Source organism: Musa acuminata, chromosome BXJ3-1 (assembly GCF_036884655.1).
Source record: "Musa acuminata AAA Group cultivar baxijiao chromosome BXJ3-1, Cavendish_Baxijiao_AAA, whole genome shotgun sequence".
Classification (NCBI taxonomy): domain Eukaryota; kingdom Viridiplantae; phylum Streptophyta; class Magnoliopsida; order Zingiberales; family Musaceae; genus Musa; species Musa acuminata.
Window position 1 is genome coordinate 39,809,611 of NC_088349.1, and position 21,465 is coordinate 39,831,075.

The 21,465-nt window shown below is 33.7% G+C and overlaps 1 pseudogene; it reads right to left on the minus strand.

The window, feature by feature from the left end:
- Positions 1-55: 55 nt before the first annotated feature.
- Positions 56-21,465, minus strand: LOC135629280 (uncharacterized; annotated as a pseudogene).

The window sequence follows — 21,465 nt, forward strand, 5'->3', positions numbered from 1 at the left end:
ATTGAAACACAATCAAAAAAATCTGTTGCTCTATTTCCTTGCAACAGCATTCAACTAAGACAAAAGGCAGCTTTGATTTACATATAGCTCATCTGAAATCAGCTAAAGATTTACACAACAGAAGAAAATAAATCAAAATTCTAAGCAGAAATCATAACTTTTGAAATGAAATTTTCTAATGGAAGAAACTGCATGGGGTCAAAGTTTTACGAAATCTTGTCATTTTACGAAGCCATGAAATTTTAGGAAGCTATGAAATTTTGTCACTTCCATGCTTTCCTTCCCTGGAACTGCTTGCCTGACCGCCTTTGCCGCTGTTTTTTCTCCTGCCTAGAGCGAGCTATTTTTGCTCTTTTGGCAGAAAGAGGCATCTTCTTTTTATGTTCCTTTTGGCGATTGCTTAGACCACCCGTCTGTCAACAAATCGCAGATAAGCAATCAGTCTATTAATTCCAAAACAAGGTGCCTGGTTAATGTAGACACTGAGAAGAGAATGACTAATGAAGGGGAAGGAAAAGCAAAAGGAGGCAGAGAGGAAGCTTTGATTTGCAGGAGGGAGATGGGGGGTGGCAGGCGATCCTTTCCATTATGTTAAAATTTTGCAGACTGCCAACCAACATAGGAAAAGCAAAAGGAGGCAGAGAAGAACAGGATCTACATTCCACTTGGGGGATAATTAAAGAAGATTATCACCTTAGTTGAAATGCAGATCAGAAGTGTACCAGATGCTCTGAAGACTAAAGCGCAGGATGTTAAAATAACAGCTTTTGAAAAAGCAAACCAAAAGTACTGAAGGAAACCAATTGCGAGCTTTAAAGGAACATAGGCAAGATGTGTATCATAAAATATAGGAATGTCACTATATTTTAATCTGCGCTAAAAACAAAAAATTGTCACGTAACATGTCGTAAATCCAATACAGGCTAACCTTTTTTTGTTTCACAGCAGTTCTGACCTGATACTTTCCTCTATCCTCCCTCCCAGCTCTTACTAGGGCCAGTCGTTCCTCCTTGCTAAGCTTTCTTTTAATGTGGACCTAAAGAACAATAGTTCGTTGATGATAAAGAGAATTAGTTCAACTTAGAACAACTCACAAGCTTATGACATAAAATCATAATTTAAAGTAAAGGAAATGTAATCCAAAGCAAGGTTCGCAATATCGTACCGTACCGATATTTCAACCTAGGCTTAGTACCGGTACGGTACGGTATATCGAGCGGTACACCCAAGTGTACCGAACGGTAGACTCAAGTGTGCCGAGTACTGTAGTACTGGAGCAGTGCTACAGTGCACTCGGACTGGTAACAGGTCCGCGTACCGGTAACCGATCGGACCAGTATGTACCACCCATACCGGGCGGTACAGTTTGGTACTGCAGACCCTGATCCAAAGTAAGAATAGCTACCAGTACATTAAACAAAAAAGCTAGCAGTACATCAACATCTAGCTATTCATCATGTACTTTTAAAAATACTCATACAAGCTCTCGTGCAGATATGCTTCCATCCAGAGATCAAAAGCATGGACCAGTGATCTCAAAAGAATCAATGCCTTGAACAACATATACAACACCAGAAATTTGCATTACAGAATGACAATATATGTGAGAGCTAAAATCGGATCAATTGGTACATTATTAAATGAGTTCATCAATTTTACATATAGTTGGAAGATTACAAAAGGAGTTTATCAACCTTACATAGTCACAGAATTACCAAATAGGGAAAAGAAAAAGAAAAACATTCATACCAAGAGAAAGGATGAGAGCTCACCTCTAGCATAGCAGGATCCACTGGCTTTATACTTAATTGCTCAGAAGAGGGAATTTTGAAAGATGAGACTTTCGGAGTCTATACCCTTTCTCAAAAGACATTGCTGAGCCATAACCAGCTTTGCTTCTTTCTTTGCCTATGAGATTCAAAAAAGAAAAAAGGCAAAGCTTATAAGATGCCTACATAGTGAGTGAATTTTGGTGATTAAAAATGTAATCAAGTATATAAGATCCATTATTTCATCGAACATTAAAAAATAATCAGAGCACTAAAGAAGTTGAAGATCCAAATTTCTCAGAAACACTAGCTTATGCAGATGTTACTATAACTTCATATCAGATAACATGAGCATACGAGTAACAAAGTTCAATGAACAGTGTCAGAATTTTACTGAATCTATTTCACATAATTAAGATGAAAAGGAGCACTAAGTTTCCGGTGAACACACCTTCAACTCTTTTATACGTTGAAAATCTTCATTAGAAAGAATTCCATCTGTTTCATCTGATGCTTTCTGTGACATCTTGGCCATTGTTAGTCTTTTAAGGGTGCGAAGACTTGATTCTGAAGTATTCAGTTGTCCAACATAATCCGCAAACTTCCTCTTCTTTGATTTGGCCTTCTCCTCTTCCTTTATTTCATCGTTGTCATCACAAGCGCATTCATGATTACTGAGGTCATCATCATTGCAGATGTCATTAGAAGACTTTTTCCTTGATGCATCTAGCTCACTGGAGATATCCATATTATCATCACTAAGATCCACATCTTCTTTAGTATCATTATCATATTCATCATAGGCAGCATTCTCATCAATATCATCATCAAGATCATCACCATCATCTTCCTCCCCATCAATGTTATCACTGTTACCTAAATCTTCTTCATTTTTTTCATCTGAAACCTCATCATCCTCTTCTTCATCTTCCAAAGAATCATCCTCTTTCTCTGTCTCAGCATCACTGTCATACTCATCATCCAAATCTGATGCAGAAGCCTCAGCATCAGAATTGTCAGTCATCGAATTATCAATGTGTTCCAGCAACTCTATGTCAGGCACATCAGTAGCTATACTAACTTCTCCATATGCTTTTGGCCTTGCTTTGGGATTGACCGGACGGCCACGGTCCTTTTTGACCAATAAAGAAGGGCATATCTGAAAACAAATAAAGCTCAGAATAACAATCACAAGCTATACGTCTGAAACAAAAATTGTTAAGACTGAAATACATATTCCAACCTCTCTGAATAAAGTTATCAAGGAGCGAGCTGCTGAAGAAACTGCCTTCTCATGTGATTTTTTGTACAAGACCAAGTCTTGAAGCAGATCTTCATTCATTAACTGTAAACAACCAAAATGTGACAGTTAGACAACTAGTTTCTTGTAGACATTTACAAGCTTTTACAGGTACATATCTATTTCAAGTGGTGCACTATCCTTCTCAAATAATTTTATTATTTCTCAAATTGAAGCAAAAAAAATAAAAAAAAACAAGATTACAGTTAATTAATATGAAGATGGGTAAAATTTTGAAAAACAAAAAACATAATTATTAAGATAATTGCATCTAGAATTTGAGTAAGTAAACATTCAACGGACCCAAATCCACATTGAGTACTTTTTTGTGACAATGTATAGACGAAAAAAAATTAGAATTCCATAACAAGTATAGTTCTTTCACAGATTCAACTTCCTAGAAAATCTGAAGGCACGTTATAAAAGTTCATCATACTGTCAACATCTTGTATCTCAGATGGAGTCTGGCTAAACTGCTAATGTGACGAGATCATGCTAAAGTGACAAGATGATATATTAAGTAGCCATGAACCATGGAATTGTGATGCATCTCATACAAGATGATGCAAAGAATAAACCTGTCGCTAACAAACATGAACAAATAATTGACTAAATGTAAAGCAATACCAAAGGCATCCTGATACAGATCTCCCTCACAACATTCAGCCCAACAGCAATGGCCTGACAAGACAAATAAGAAAGTCCATGATCAACAGTTCAACTATTAACAGATGAACATGACTGAAGGTAATATCATTTTCAGCAGTACCTCTGTGCGAGAATGATCATGCACAAATTGATTCACAATTTGTTTAAATAAGGGTTCAACCGCATCAGGAGGTACTATTCAAATAAAAACAGCTTCGATGAGTTCTTCTATCTGAAGAACAGAACTGGGAACAGCATGCCTTGACTATGAACGCTTAGAAAATCTACAGTAAAAAAAGCACAACTATATCATGGCAGGCCTGGACAGCTGCAGCAAGCAAATCGGTGACATCACGTTGATGAGGCTAAAAAAAATAAATACAAATAAGTATGGTTTCAAGTTAAACTACATATAAGCAAAAAAATCCTTGTTTACCTGAACATATTTTTGAAGAAACGGATAAAAATTTAACGAGATCAGACGGTGCAATCCAACAGTTCTGGCTATTACTTTAACATCATCATCCTATCCTGCAACACAAAGTAACAACAATAGTCGACAAAAGAAAATTTCATATATCAACCAATAAATAACACATGTAGTCTAACATAGAAGAGAAATTTCATTATAAATTACTGTTATCAGCTTAGTGTAGAGTGTGAACCAATCTACCAAAACATTGAAATGACATTGACTATAGCCTTTCAATATAATAAATAAAATTCACCCATTCAAAACATTCTGAATAGAGTAAAGGACCACATATAACTCTTTATAATACATCCCTATCTTAATCACATGTAGATTCAAGTATTCAGGCCAATTTTCTAAAACATTAATGATCTCAATGGAACTGCATATCTTAAGCATGGTCTGCAGTACCGAACTGTACCGCCCGATACGGGTGGTACGTACCGGTCCGACAGGTTGTCGGTACACGGACCACCTGTTACCGGTCCAAGTGCACTGTAGCACTGTAGCAGTGTTACAGTACTCGGCACACCTGGGTGTACCGCTCGGTATACCGTACCGTACCGGTACCGAGCCCAGGTCGAAACACCGGTCCGGTACGGTATTACGAACCTTGATCTTAAGAACTTAATCACTAACAGGAAATTGAAGATAATGAACAATATAGAAAATCCTTCTTTTAATTAACAAGAACTTGCAGGCTAACAAAGCCACCACCAGACTTGCTATATAGATCAGCAAACATCATCCATATGCCCAGACAAGGCCAGCAAGATATATTTCAAAGCAAGGATTGAAATACCATATCATACCGGTGTTTCGAGGTTGGTTCGGTATGGTACGGTATGGCATACCAAGCGGTACGCCTAATTTAGGTGTAATGGAGTTTAGGATAACACAAATATGAGAAAAAAAAAGCTTGAGATAGTTTAAGAGAGTGAGAATAAAATGGAGTGAAATAGGAGAGAAGAAGGGTTTAAAAACATGAGAAAGGGTCGAAATCGACCGTTACCGAGCTGTGCCGGGCGGTAACGGACAATCCGCATACCGATAACCTATCGGACTAGTACGTACCGCCCGTACCGAACGGTACCATTCAAATTGTATACCTTACTTCAAAGCAACATAAGCATGACTAGCAGATTATGAAAACACCTGGTAGGGACATTATGAACAAAGTCAACCAAACATGAAGCATGAAAATAAGTGCATAATCTGTCATACGGAAGTGTATTAAGATTTTTTTTCCTTTTCTTGAATTTTTATTCAAGAGGAAGTGGATAGAATTTGGATAATAACTGGGGCATTGTGACAAAATTCACAGTTTCTTGAGCAGACACAGATGAAAGATGGATGTCACATATAGGATTCATAAACTAAAAAGTACTAAATGATAATGACTAGAACTAAAGGACTTGCAGGATTTGAATAAACCAACCATAGCTAATTCCAAATTCACAGGTAGGATCCTTATTGTTTCATGAATAGAAGCTGCATAAAAAAAATCTTATCCTCATAAGAAACATGATCCACCATAAGTAAATAACAGGAAATGCTCTTTTCGTCAAATGTGCCTGTAGAAAATGTGACACTAAAAATATTCCATTGTATGTTCTTAGAAGTTAGAATATATGGTTCCATAAAGAAAATGTTTTATTGTACCTTAAAAACAATCAGGAACTAAAACTTCATTAGTCTTAGAAACAACATAGTGAAAGTGTGCAAGAGAGCTGTCACATGCATGTTGGTAGCTGCAATGTGTGGAACTAACAAAGAGACATTTTCATACTAAAACCTGTTGCTAGATACATGCCACAGAAACAAGGTATTGCATCAGGACCCAACTGATTTTTTTTTGACCAATTGTGCATATCCAAAAAAAGCCTGATGAAATCAGTAAAAAATTAAGATCATAATGCAATAAGTATCAGTAAGATCTTAGTACCTAATCAAATGCAAGGTCCTTGGCCAGTCTATAAATTATAATATGTGATACAACTTATTATCCTATTTTGTAATCTTGATAAAATCAGCTCTGCGAAATCATAGAGTCAAGATGTATCCTGGACATAACTGTTAGAGAAATTGGATAATAACTGGGGCATTGTGATGAAATTCATAATTTCTTGAGCACACACAGATGAAAGATGGATGTCACATACAGGGTTCATGAACTAAAAAATACTAAATGACAGTAACTCGAACTAAAGGACTTGCATTCACAGGATTTGAAGTGTATATTTTAAGTGTATATTGGTATCTAAGAAACATGTAAAAAATAATCTGCTACCCATTAAGAAATATATAGCTTTCCAAGCCACAACAGTAGTTATATTGGTCCATAAAAGTCCCATAAGAGTTGAGCACAACACTCCAAAGAACTCTGTACAAGGCTGTGTCATAGTTGTATCATCAGAACACTCAAAACAGTAGGTTCTTTATTGGCACTCTAGAAAAAAAAGAAAACTACAATCCAACAGACAAAATTTTCAGTTTCATAATAACTGCTATCATGATCACGATCAAATTCAAGAGATCAAGGTTTTATTCAAGTGTACAAATGACTGATATTGTTGGAATCTTCACAATAAGGTAATAGATGGATCACAAAATAACATCTATGATAGGTCATAGAAAGTGTTTTTTTAGTTCATCAGGATGGACATGTCAGTACAATACATACCGATCAGCACGGTTTAAACATATAGCTGGAACAAGCCTTGTGCTTGATTATGTGTTCAAGGACATCCTTGGTATAAAACCAAACACCATGCTAGTATTATACTAGCATGGTGTTTGGTTTTATACTAGCATGACATAGTTCGACAATCATCAACCACTGCTGGCAAACTTGAAATATTATCATACATCATCAAATGGTGAAACTAATTGCCATCAGAACAATCATCATCAAATATTATACCACAGCAGAACAAATTGCCTCTGAACTTCATAGTCTTTGTTATGCTAGGACTATGATATTCAAATCAAATAACATTTTTCTCAAAATGAGAAGATTATTTCACGAGAAAATTAATGATTGATAATTTTGATCGTCCACAATAAATCACAATGTATTGACCACAAAAAAGGTCAGATCTGCACCAAGAAATGATCAAGTACTCATCAAACATAGATAGTTTTAATTGCTTATGTTAGATAATTCACCAAACATTATTTATATATTTTCATGATGAATAGGTTAATTATGATGAATCATGATTTATATACATCTACCTATTCTAACATTAAATAAATACCAAATTTTGTCACATTAAATAGTAAACATTATACATTGATACATGCCCATATCCATCATATCAATATCTTGCACTTGTATCTATGACTTCATAACCAACCAACCAACCAAACGAGCATTCATTATAATAAAGAATTAAGCCTTCATAACAGTAATAAAAACAAGAAGAATGATGAAATTACTTGAATAACACCAAGAGGTCCTCCGGAAGTTCAATTGCAAGATCAACCTGAAAAAGGGTCGATGCAGTTACAAAAATACAAGTTGTTGACTTAATATGTAGACTTATTATGGGAAAAGATGAAACCTTTGCAGTAATTGTATATATCCATGGTGATAATGGTCCAAAGCATAAATCAATCAATACACATGCTGCTTTTGCCTGAAGATTGAAAAATAAACGCTTACTTAGAAAGCCAAAAAGTAAGTTGTCTATTCATAATTAAACTTGGTATGAAACCAACAAACACGAGATGATAAGAATGAAGACAGATAGCCCGCACAAGCATTAAGAAGATGACAATGGCATTATTATTATCTGCAACAACAGATTAATATTAATTGTTGAGACTTTTGATAAGAATACAAATGCATGTAATGTATATCACCCAGATGCATCACTGCTGAACCTGAGAGAGAGCATGCTGGACAGAAGGATGTTTCCACAAAGAAAAACTATCATCAACTTGATTTAGGAGGCTAATTGGAGGAAGACGTGCCATCAAATGAAAGGAAATCAGAATCCATCCAAATTAATTAATATATAAACTAGTAAAAGGTGTTAAAAGTTTTAACTTAAAACAGAGACCTTTCACCTGGAAGCAGTGCTTGTATAAGTGGTAATAGGGACCAAAAATTTGAATTACTGTTAGCCAATTTGCAGAACAGGAGAGGCTATCTATTCATTATAAAAGAATGTAAACACTCGACAATTTAGTTAACTCCTGGTGGCTAAAAGTTATTCCAATAGGAAAAAAACAGGATAATTAGTTTAAAAAACATTATAGAGTAGGTGATCATTTAGAACATACTTGTGAAGCACATCCAAATAAGACATGAGGACTGCCTTCTTCCGCTGCAGATATATCCAAGACATTCAAATAAGAAGCATCCCAATAATCTTCAGTTCATTTGAATTCTTCCCCAAACAAGCTCAAGTAATCAGTAGGTTGCATGTGCCTGGTTACTTCAGTTTTAACAATTTCATCAAATATTGAAGACAGACCCAACTATTCAAGTACAAAATTGTCAAATCAGGTTGTAAATTGATTTGATAAGAAACCATATCCATTCACATAATATGCATGAAAAAAATAATTTAATTAACATTAGTTTCTTCATAAACTTATTGTGGAATCCTCTAAACTAAGAAAGAACACTTTTGAACACGTGGAAAGCCAAAAAGCAAAAGAATTTCTATTAAGTAATATAGAACACATCATCTATAATTATTTCAATGTTTGACACAAAATATTACAGAACAAATTGCAAAGAAGAAACAGAAGAACATCTGTAACTAACAATGTGGAGACTTGTCCTTGTAAATGGCAGTCCAAATCCTTTGAGAAATGGATCTGCATAGCCATCGTGTCTCTCACAATTCAATTGGAGATTCATATATGTCATTGCAGCTGCCAATAAAAAGTTAAAAAAAAAATTAACCATCAAGTTTTAGTTCACAAAGTCAAATAGAGTGGAGTAGTTTATCTCATCATGTTCCAAGGATTGTCAATCTTGATCCAACCAATTTAGAATGGTACCACCCGGTACGGGCGATACGTACCGATCCGACGACATACCGGTACGCGAACCGCCCGCTACCAGACAGAACATGCTAGAGTGCTACAATGCTACAGTAAGAGGAAGAAATATTTAAAACCGCTCGGTAATAGTGATACAGTGCTCCAATGGTCAAATTGACCGTTGGAACCCTTTCTTATGGTATTTAAACCATTCTTCTCCTTTATTTCACTCTATTACATTCTCATACTCTCTTAAACTATCTCAAACTCTTTTTTTCTCACATTTGTGCTCTCCTAAACTCTACAAAACAACGATTTGTGAATTGAATCGAGGCTAATTTAGGAAGATTAAAAGGAAGAACTTTCTAATCAAGAGGTATGTTTACATAAGGATAATCCGTACTGAACTGAAATACGAACCTTGCATAAGATATTCTTCAAAGCCTGAAAAAAATATGTGATACTATTCTTACCTAATTTACATTGATTTTACTAAACTTATGCTATTACTATATTTATTTCTAACTTAAAAATCCTATCCTAACTTTTTTTTTTATTTTTAGGTATTTTCGGAGGGTCTTACACCTAAATTAGGTGTACCGCTTGGTACACCCTAGCGTACCGCTCGGTATACGGTACTGTACCATACCGAGCCAACCTCGAAATACTAATACGGTACGGTATTGCATACCTTGATCCAACCTATAAAATTTCACCATTAAGAACCTTATACACATGCTGTGGTTTCCCGTCCTAACAATTATCATCCACAAAAAACATACTTGTTGGTTTCTTAGATGAGTAACTTACATTATGGACAATGCTAGTTCATGATATATAAGTTACACAGTCCCGATAATTGCATGTTAGTCCATAAAAGAAGTCACTTAAATCAAGGATTGAAATTTTGTACAATACCAAAATTTCAAGACTTATTCGATACGGTATGATACTATATACCGAGTGATATATTTTGGTATACCGCTGTGTGTATATATATATATATATATATATATATATATATATATATATATATATATATATATATATATATATATATATAGGTAAACCGCACAGTTTACCTCTATGCAGGGCGACGTCGCAGATAAAAAAAAAATTACATCTAAAAAACAAAAATATTGCGATGATGCCCGAGGCAACATTGCCCAAGAAGAGAAGAAAAAAAAAAATCTTCGCTTCTCTCCGCCCCACAAGCCGATGCCTCTTCTCCCGCGCACAGATGAGAAGTCGTCGACAGACGAGGAGGAGAGAGGTGACATCCAGGTTCTACCTTTTTTTTCCTATTTCTTTCTTCGTCTTCTCCCTCTTCTTTCTTCTCCCTCGATCACCGTCGATAATAACACCTCAATCGATAACGATAATGCCTTAATTGATGGTACCGCTCGGTAGCGGGCGATCCGTGTACTGGTGGTCCATTGACGGACCGGTATGTACCGCCCGATACGAGCAGTATCATTCGGTATTGCAGACCTTGATTTAAAGAACTAATGGGCACTTTAAATGTTAGAATTAGGAACAGAAAACTCTATTTCTCATAATAACTGGAGAGGTCAATATATGTTGCATCAATTTATTGTGACGGACTAGTCATACCATGAAACAGTTAGGATCATGCTTATGAGTACTAACATGTTTTCAACACTGGCTTTTTATGGCCTTAAGCAACCCTCCACCTTTTTCATTCGGGCTTGGGACCGACATTGGCGGTGTTAGAAACATTGGTACTCATAACAAGAAATCAAGTAAAGAAACTAATTTTCTTTGAGAAAGATCAAAATTGAAACACCTAGAAGGAATTTAAAAGTGACAATTGTAGATCCGAAAAATAAGTATACTTCTGTCTAATTAGACAACAAAGAGGCCTTTGAATCATGGAACTACTCGCTTTTTTAAACCTAACAATGAGAAACATTTTTTTGCCAACACATAAAAACATAAGAAAGTTTGTTTTCTCTATGGTTGTGATTTTGGTGGAGAAAGGGGGAAATTAAGCATAGGCATCTCTGAACATATCACTAACCTATGACACAACGACTTCCAATGCAGAAAATCCTAGAGAAAATGAAGTTCTCGATTGAGGCATTCACATCAACATAATAACTCTACTAGATTGAACATGTTTCATCTTGTTTACAACTAAGCAAAAATTTATTTACGTCTAACACATACTTATATAAGATAAATTTGTCCATTTAAATTTGTTCCTCCTAACCTTACCTCCTGCCTAACGTTCAAGGTGAGAACATTTTTAATTAACCTAGTCTATTGGTACTCCATTTGTGCTAAGGAAACCCAACTATATAAATATTTATCCTATTTGTTTCATGAAAGATGCAATCTTTATGTAACTTTTATTCAATTTTCAGATCTATATATCAACTAGGTAGCTTGTCCTAATATCTTAATGAGGGAATGCCTTGGAAGATCAAGAGATAGCTCCATTAACAAGTGTACTAAAATAAAAAAAATCAGAAATTAAGAAAATATGGGAAGACTCTTTCAGATAATAATTTATATAAAAGAAGACAATTAAATTGATTACACTATCATGGACTTGAGTTAAAGAGGCATATATTGTAATACAAAAAAAATGTTCAAATTTTATCACACCATCGAGGAATTAAGTTATATCTTTTTTCTTGTTGTGATCAATTGCAACTTTTATTTCGGCATATCCTAAGAGTTTTGCAAGAATATATAGAATTTTTGAAACTTGAATCATATAATGTAAACTATCCGTCCGACCCATTGTTTATTTACTTCTGTCTAGATTAGTTGACATAAACTAATTAGACATCTTGTTTCTGTAGGATTTCATTCGAATACATACATTTTTAGTTTAGCAACTTAAGATCCAATATACAAAAGCCAAAAACTTATAATGAATAACAAATATATGTTCAGGACAAGGATTATAATGAATAATAAATGTATGTTCAGGACAAGGATTGAAATTTCATACCATATCGGAGTTTTGAGATTCGCTCGGTACGATATGGTACTGTATACCGAGAGGTACATTTGATATCTATATATATATATATATATATATATATATATATATATATATATATATATATATATATATATAAAACATAAAAAGGGGCGATTGCCTCGTCACCCTTTTTGGTGCGGGGGGAGGGTTTCTTCTCCCACGCGGGCAAAAAAACAAGCGACGTCCCTTTGTTTTACTTATAAATTAACATATGACTTCTAAATTTTTTGGAAAATCAGTTCACTTAGTATACCAATAAAATGCATTGAAGTAATTCTTGAAATAATTGAACTCTTCAAAACAATTTGTAATATTTCATTAACAAATTCAGAAGGCTTAACAGAGAGAGAGAGATGGGGGACCAATTCACTAATTCAAATGAAGGTAAAGTGTGTGTTTAAGCTAAGTTCTGGTTCTAATGATACATTGCCCCAAGATGTAAACGTTCAGAATCTTACGAGTTCTTCCTGCATTCTTTCATTTTATTAGTTCATTTTTGACAAACAATATCTAGTATATCAGCTTGGATATATAAATTTGTCCACTTTTGGGAAAAAAAAGTACACTGGTTGTTCATTCGTGTACAAATTCTCTCAAAGTTTTATCCAAAGTGGGAGGCTTCAAGTCAAACACTAACAAGCACCTAGTAGATGGATCTTTTCTGGATGGCTCCACGTCAAGCAGGAAATATTCAAACCATTTGAAACACGAGGGAAACAAAAAAAATCTGACCAGTATGAATAACTATTATTCTGGATAACAAGGGTGAGCTAAGCATATGTGCATTAATAAAAAAAATACTAGATGATCTCATTGGTAATTTGTCATACATTCATTCTCTTGTTCTTCGATGCATAATTTCACAACATAAAACTGATTTCTAGTTTTACAATTCAAACACCAATAACCACTAATCAAGAGAAAAAGAAGGTTGTATATACCAGGGTCTGCCGTACCGAGCCATACCGCCCGGTACGGGCGGTACATACCGGTCCGACAGGTTGTCGGTACGTGGACCGACTGTTACCGGTCCGAGTGTACTGTAGCACTGTAGCAGTGCTACAGTACTCGGTACACCTGGGTGTACCGCTCGGTATACCGTACCGTACCGGTACCGAGCCCAGGTCGAAATACCGGTACGGTACGGTATTGCGAACCTTGGTATATACACCATCCCCTTCTTACAAAGGATTCACGCACCATTGGCCATGAGCTTCTTGTTTGTCTTGATCAGGCTCTGGAGTTTCCTGAGGATCATCAATCTCCACTGCATTAGCCTTGTCCATAAGGCCAATGATAGTTTACAAGATGTACATGACGATGGCAAAAGGCACAGAGGTAGAGGTGTTGGAACACTTCAAATGCTTACCCAATATTCATTTTGTTTCTCCATTACATCCAACAAAATCATCAATATATTATTAAAAAAATGATGACTTAAATAATTCAATCGGAATTATCATGTCAAATTCAAACTTGGTACCACATGTGATATTACTGGAAACAAGAAATACCAACTCAAAGGTCGGTGTTATACTTACAAAAGGAAAATTTCAGATATAATGCTTGGATGCTGAAACTTATGGTAAATGACCACAACAGCAGAATTGAAAAAATACTGAAATAGTAGCCAGGTCATTAATTGGTGAACATTTATATGAAACATAACAAGCTTGTCTATCAAGCTCATGAACATTGCTACTACTCTTCTACAGCTACAATTGATTCAGCAAGATAAATCCCATAGACTGAAACAATCACAAATCAGAACCTTCAGATTCAATGAAGATCCTGTAAATCGGAAGGACCCGAACTACTCCACTATCACAATAATGAAGCATTTGTAAACTATTGATCTACTAAGCTAACTTCCAAAATTAAGAACCTGGATTATATCCCATTTGGCACCATTTTTCTAGCCCTATCTTAGGATCAGAAGTGTATCTATGTTGCAGAAGACCTAGTCTATTCATGGAAAGACATGTAAATTTGATATTTTTATTCATTCCACAAGGAAAAACATAATAAACAGAATTACAATGCCTCACCTTTATCAAGCTCATAGATTTATTTGTTTGGTATCTCTTTACTATTATGAAATATACTGTGGTTTACAGTTCTCTTAGGTTGAAATAACTGCTTTCTACAGAAATTATGACGTATCTTACTAAAATCAGAAATGCATTGAAGTAATTCTTGGAATAATTGAACTCTTTAAACAAGTTTGCAATATTTCATTAAAAAATTCAGAAGGCTTAACAAAGACAGAGAGGGGGGACCAATTCACTAATTCAAATGAAGGTAAAGTATGTGTTTAAGCTGAGCTTCTGGTTCGAATGATACATTGCCCAAAGATGTAAACGTTCAGAGTCTTACGAGTTATTCCTGCAGTCTTTCATTTTGTTAGTTCATTTTTTACAAACAATGTTTAGCATATCATCTTGCATGTTTAAATTTGTCCACTTTTGGGAAAAAAAAGTACACTGTTTGTTTATTTATGTAACCCAAAATAACTAAAATTGAAAACCCTTGCTTTTAACTAAAAGTCATAGTCACTAAAATTGGTTGCCATGTTGGCAAACTACGTAGTTGTCTTGTAGTAAAATTCCACATGTTACCAGAAATAAAGTTAATGCCCATAAAAATGAATCAGAACTACTCTTGTAAACAAATTGAAATAAACAAAATACACACCAAAAAATAATATTTTCAATCTCAGTCCGATATCGATTTCAATAATATATCAGAGTAGTATGGTACTGGTATATAAGATAGTATACCAACATGTTCCGCCTGGTATACAAACAAGTTGTTAGTCATTTTTTATCATTAACAAATTTGAATGAAAGAGAAATAGATACTATAATCCAGAGTCCAAACAATAGATTATAGACATCATCAAACATCATTAAGGTCTTTATTTAGAATGTGATATTTTAGACTAGAAAGAAAATTTGGTAGATCTTTTCAAATTTCAACTATGCTTCTCTTCCGCTAAAATTTGAGCTCTAATACTGCTTTATATTTATAAAATGACCTTTTCAACTATGCATCTCCCTTCCTCTAAAATGTAATCTCTAACAATACCTTATATTTATTAAATGATAACTGTATTTTTTATAATTAATTCTTAATGAAGACACACAAAATGGCAACAATTAACATATTTTAGCCAATTAACAAGTATTCCTAATCACCATATTCTACCTTTTGTAAACTTTATTTCAATTACATCTATTTTTAAAAAAATCAAAATGTTCATTCCTTAAAAACTATGTAATGCATTACATCAAAACTAAGGAGACATGTTATCATTGATGCAATAGGTGTTTGAGGACAAGGAAATTAGCAGAGATCCTTGATCGAGTGAACTATGTTTGTCTGAGTTAATGAAGTTCAGGTAGAGGCCCAGTAGGCACTCGTCATGTCTCTTATTAGATAACTATGTTTTGGATCGAATAGGTGTAGTCTATAGGAATGCCCTTGAAGATTTTGATTATGTGATAAACTATTATGGACTTTCAAGATTTTGATTTTGTTTGTGTTATATGTTTTTGTCAACTTATTCTTAATTGTTATCAATATTTCTTTCTAAAATTATCTATTATTTTTTCTCGTAACAAAGGAAATTTAGTTATACTCTCAGTTTGGTGGCAAATTTCATTACGCAGAACAAAATAATTTGGAATTTTACCTCAAACAACTGTATTATGTTTAAAAGTCATAAAAATTAATTTATGTACACCAAATTATTTTCCTCAATATTTTTTTCATGTTTCGATTTTAGATAGTCATAATTAAAGTAACCAAGGTATATTGACAATAAGGATTGATGTTATTGATGTTCTGCCTGAGTTGGTATGATATATTGACAACAAGGATTGACGTTCTAACAGAATCAATTTGACAACATCAATCCGATCATTTGCTAGCATTAATTAATATATTGTACATTCCTAAAGATTTCAACTAACAATTTTTGTATTTTTGTGTTATATCACATCATATTGCGTTAGAATTAGTCCCAATATTCAATTCATTCATGGAAGTTGGAAAGTACATGAAAAGCAAAAACAACTACATACAAACATAGCATACAAATCCAAGAGGGACGAGCATACGGGTCAACGATTAAGTTTTGATACCATATTACATGAAAAAATAAAAGAAGAAAAACAACATAAAGAATTACAGGGCATGACAATTTGCTTTATAAATAATAGAAGATGTTCATCAAAACTAAGTAGTTAGCTTCCTATTTAGTGATAAAAAAGAATATGATATGAGCCAAATGTGTCATGATTCAGTTATGCATCTACTTTTATACCCAAATCTAGTGATTCTACAAAGCCTAACTTATGGAGACTAAAAATAAAAGTTTCAAATTACCATATCAAAACGTAACTGATTGAGTGTACCTTCAAAATATATGGATAAGTACATGTGTTTATAGAGATATCAGTTGAATGCTACACAAATATGTTCCAATTAACAACTAGCTTTGTACGATACCTTTATAATTTGCTTTGCTAGTCATTTCAATTTGAGTGAGATTTTATTTACACTTAATATTTCACATTGTACATTTACCATCATAGAATTACAAATTAATTATTTTAGAAGTAATAACATGATAAGCAAAAAGGACCGTAAAAATTACACAAGGATGTTCTTTGAGTATCGAGTTGAGTAAAGTCAATTTAGCTAAAGCATAGCAAACAATATAAAATGCCACATTATAAAACCTTATTAACTATAGTAATAATTGCATCATAAATGCATAAGAACTTCTTGCTAACAACACATCATAAAAATTTATAGTTCCAATGTTAAGGGCACAAAATTGCAGACTTGACTTCAGCAACATTTCAAAAGCTCATGTAAATCTCTCAATTTAGATAAGTGAACATAAACAAAAACTTCGAATCAGTGAGCATAACTAAAATCTTGATCACAAGCACTACAAAATGCTATTGGAAGTTGAATCTAGACAACATAAGAGCTAATAATCAAAGAACAAACATTCTACCAAGTAACACTATCCCATAATTCCATATCCACATATTGCAATCGCCATCATCTGAGAAATAACCAAGCTGAAACCATCAGCAATTGAGTCCCAAATTTCATTAAGACAAACACACCAACATTAACACCTAAAGGTCGAGGAGAGGTCATAAATCATTGGAATTTGTCTGTATTAGCATCTACTTGAAAGCAAATTTTGAAAATAAAAGAGAAACAACCCATATTAAGTGAGTGTCATCTGGTTACTAATCCTTATCAAGCTATGACAAATAACAATCACCAAGAGAAAACTCTAAGATCACAAGAAAGGTAGCTTTGCATTTAATATTCCATTTAAAATCACAAAAATATTTAAAGATGGACATTTGTCTTCATGATTTCTTACTTCTTGATATTCTCTTCAATTTTTTTTAAAAAAATTCTGACCTAGTTCCTAGCTCAGAGCAACATTAATATAACCAAAAAAACTGATAGCACCAACACTTGAGAGTAAATAAATCTAAATCACCATTATTGAAATTGTATGACACTCAATGGTTATAACCAATCATACAGCATTTTAGAAAATGATAGTAGTTACCCATGATATCTTCACTTCTTGTTGTTGTTGGTACAATGAACAATCTGAATCTTGAACGAGACAAATACACAGAGATGCACAAATTACTAAATATGGCATGTCACGTAAAACTAGATAACTGACATCAATAAAATATTTCCTATATAAGATTAGAGAATGGACTACAAAACAGCAGAAAAAAAATATCTCAGATAGATTTATTTTCTGAATTTCTATATTCATGACCAAGGTCTGCAATACCGAATTGTACCGCCCGGTACGGGCGGTACATATCGGTACGCAGACCGCCCGCTACCGGGCGGTACATTCAAAAAAATCTCGTACCAGACGATACGATGTAATATCGAGTGGTAACGGTCGATTTCGATCGTTACCACACTGTAGCAGTGCTACAGTACTCCAACGGTCGTTACCACACTATAGCAGTGCTACAGTGCTCCAACGATCAATTTGACCGTTGGAGCCCTTTCTCATTCTATTTAAGTCATTCTTCTCCCCTATTTCATTATACTCTCTTAAACTCTCTCTCAAACTTTTTTTTCTCTCCTAAACTCTACAAAACAACGATTTATGAATTCAATCGAGGCTAATTTGGAAAGATTAAAAGGAAGAGCTTTTTAATCAAGAGGTATGTATTCGATTTCCTTAATTAGAGAGTAATTAAGATCTTTAAGATTATGATTAGTGTGTTTCATGCATATTAAATATTGAATAATATTTATGATAGTAAAATAAGTTTAATTAAGTTTTATTAAAGTTATTTAATGCTGTGATTAGTCATTTTAATGATGATTTAATCAAAATTTATTCAATTTTATATCAATTCAATGTCTTTAATACCTATTAGGGTATTTGTCATGTTTATAGTGTTAAAAGAAACGTAATTAGTGAAAAATTAACTATGTTAATCGTATAATTAGTGTAGATAAATAATGATTTTATCATAATTTAAATCATATTGGATTAAAATTACATATTTGAATCATATTGATCCCATTGACCTCCAATTCTACAACGAAGATTCAGAGCCAATGTTAGATTGGGTGGAGACCCGTCATTCGTTTTGGTGGTAAAATCAACAATCAGGTATATCTACATATGTAATTATTTAATTAATTTGAATTTTAGAGTTTATATTGTAATAAAATCGTCTAACAATTCAAATGATTTTTCTGTAGATATTTCAATCTATAACGGACTGAAATACAAACCTCGAACAAAACTACCTCAAAGCCCGAAAAAGATATGTGATACTATTCTTACCTAATTTACATTGATTTTGCTAAACTTATACTATTACTATATTTATTTATAACTTGAAAACCCTATCCTAACTTTTTTTTTATTTTCAGGTATTTTTGAAGGGTTTAACGGACTGAAATTAGGTGTACCGCTCGGTGCACCTGGGGGTACCGGTCGGTACACCATACCGTACCGTACCGAGCCCAGGTCGAAATACCGGTACGGTACGATATTGCGAACCTTGTTCATGACAATCAAAGTAATAATATACTCCTAAATTCTAGACATCTAGAAATGCATACTTAGAGCAATGAGGAAACTATTTGCTGCCTCATGTTCAAATGTGGGAAAAAAAACAATTTTGAAAAGTGGAGCCAACAACTGAAAGTCCGACAGCTAATCGTGCGAAGTCTTTAAGTGACTCATCAACAGCAAAGGTATCATGTTCAGTACCTTTACATGCAAATCCGACAAGGTAGGAAAACCTATATTATTAATATGATAAATTGTCAGTTTTTAAATGATAAAACGATTAGTTAAATATCAGCTACAGAATATATAGTCAGAATAGTGCAAAGTGGAAAACACACAAATAAAGGAGAAAAAACAAAGTCTAAAGGAATCAAAATATGTCTAAAAATATTATCAATGAATGATCTATAATAAAGAGAAGTATCTAAAATGCAATTCCAAAATTTGATAGGTCTTTTTTTTGCTTTCTTACGGAACAGAGAGACTAATAGAAGTCACAATTCTTTGTTAGTAATGAGTAATGACAACTAATTTGTTTGAAAGATTATGGAATATTATTATTGATGAATAATATTACAAAAGGAGAAAAAACAAAGTCTAAAGGAATCGAAACATGTCTACAAATATTATTGATGAATGATCTGTAATAGAAGAGCAATATCTAGAATGCAATCCAGAATTTGATAAGATCTCTTTTTTTCTTTCTTACATAACAGAAAGACTAATAGAAGTCACAATTCTTTGTTAGTAATTATAACTAATTTGATAAAAAGATTACAGAATGTTAAGAGGTAGGCCAGAAGTTAGACAAGAAAGAGAATTAATTAGTGCAGTAGACTTTTCAATGATAAAATTTGAGAAACCACCATAGATACTTTCTAGTAAAGGAGTAACCAAAATATTCAACAAAGAAAGGATACTTGAACCTGATTCTCAAATTCCAGTAAATGAAACATCAATGCTCTAAGTCTCTTTGTCCCTGAATGATAAAAAAAAGCAATGTGCCTTGATCATAACATGAATGAAAGGTAAGCCTCAACATATGACTGAAGCATCACAAATGTCAATCTATGAGAAAATTGTTGGAGGTGAAATATCTTTAAGCATGAAACAATTTGCAAACAACTTAATCTATAATCAGTGACATTAGGCAAAATCTCATTGTATGAAGCTGAAAATATTGACGGTCATGAATAATAGTAGACATTTGTTATAATATTGACAATTATGGAAAGACCCTTACTGTAAATTTATGGAGGAAAAGGGGAAAAAGAGGAAAAAATATGATGGAACTTAAAAATGGTGTCTATATTCCTTCTTAAAATCCATATGCAGGCTCAACAAAAAAATAACAGATGACTTCTAAGTTTTTTGCAAAACCAGTTCACTTAGTATATCACTAAAATGCATTAAAGTAATTCTTGGAATAATTGAACTCTTCAAAACAATTTGAAATATTTCATTAAGAAGTTCAGAAAGCGCAGAAAAAGAGGGGAGGACCAATTCATTAATTCAAATGAAGGAAAAGTGTGTTTAAATTGAGCTTCTAGTTCGAATGATACATTGTCCAAAGATGTAACATTCAGTCTTGCGAGTTCTTCCGGCTTTCTTTCATTTTGTTAGTTCATTTATGACAAACAATGTCTAGCATATCAGCTTGGAGATTTTATAAAAAGTCGTCCACTTTTGGAAAAAAAAAAAGTAAACTAGTTGTTCATTCATGTTACAAATTCTCTCAAATTTATATTCAAAGTGTGAGGCTTCAAGTCAAACACTAACAAGCACCTAGTAGAAGGATCTTTTATGGATGGCTCCACATCAGGTACGAAATATTCAGACCATTTGAAACAGAGGGGAGAATAACAAAATTTGACCAATATGAATAATTATTATTCTGGATAATAAGGGTGAGCTAACCATATGCGCATCAATAAAAAAATGCATAATTTCACAACATAAAACTAATTTCTAGTTTTATAATTCAAACACCAACAACCATTAATCAAGAGAAAAAGAAGGTTGTATATGCACCTTCCCCGTGTTGCAAAGGGTGCACGCACCGTTGGCCATGAGCTTCACTGCAGCTTCTTGTTTGTCTCGATCAAGCTCTGGAGCTTTCTGAGGATCATCAATCTCCACCGCATTAGCCTTTTCCAT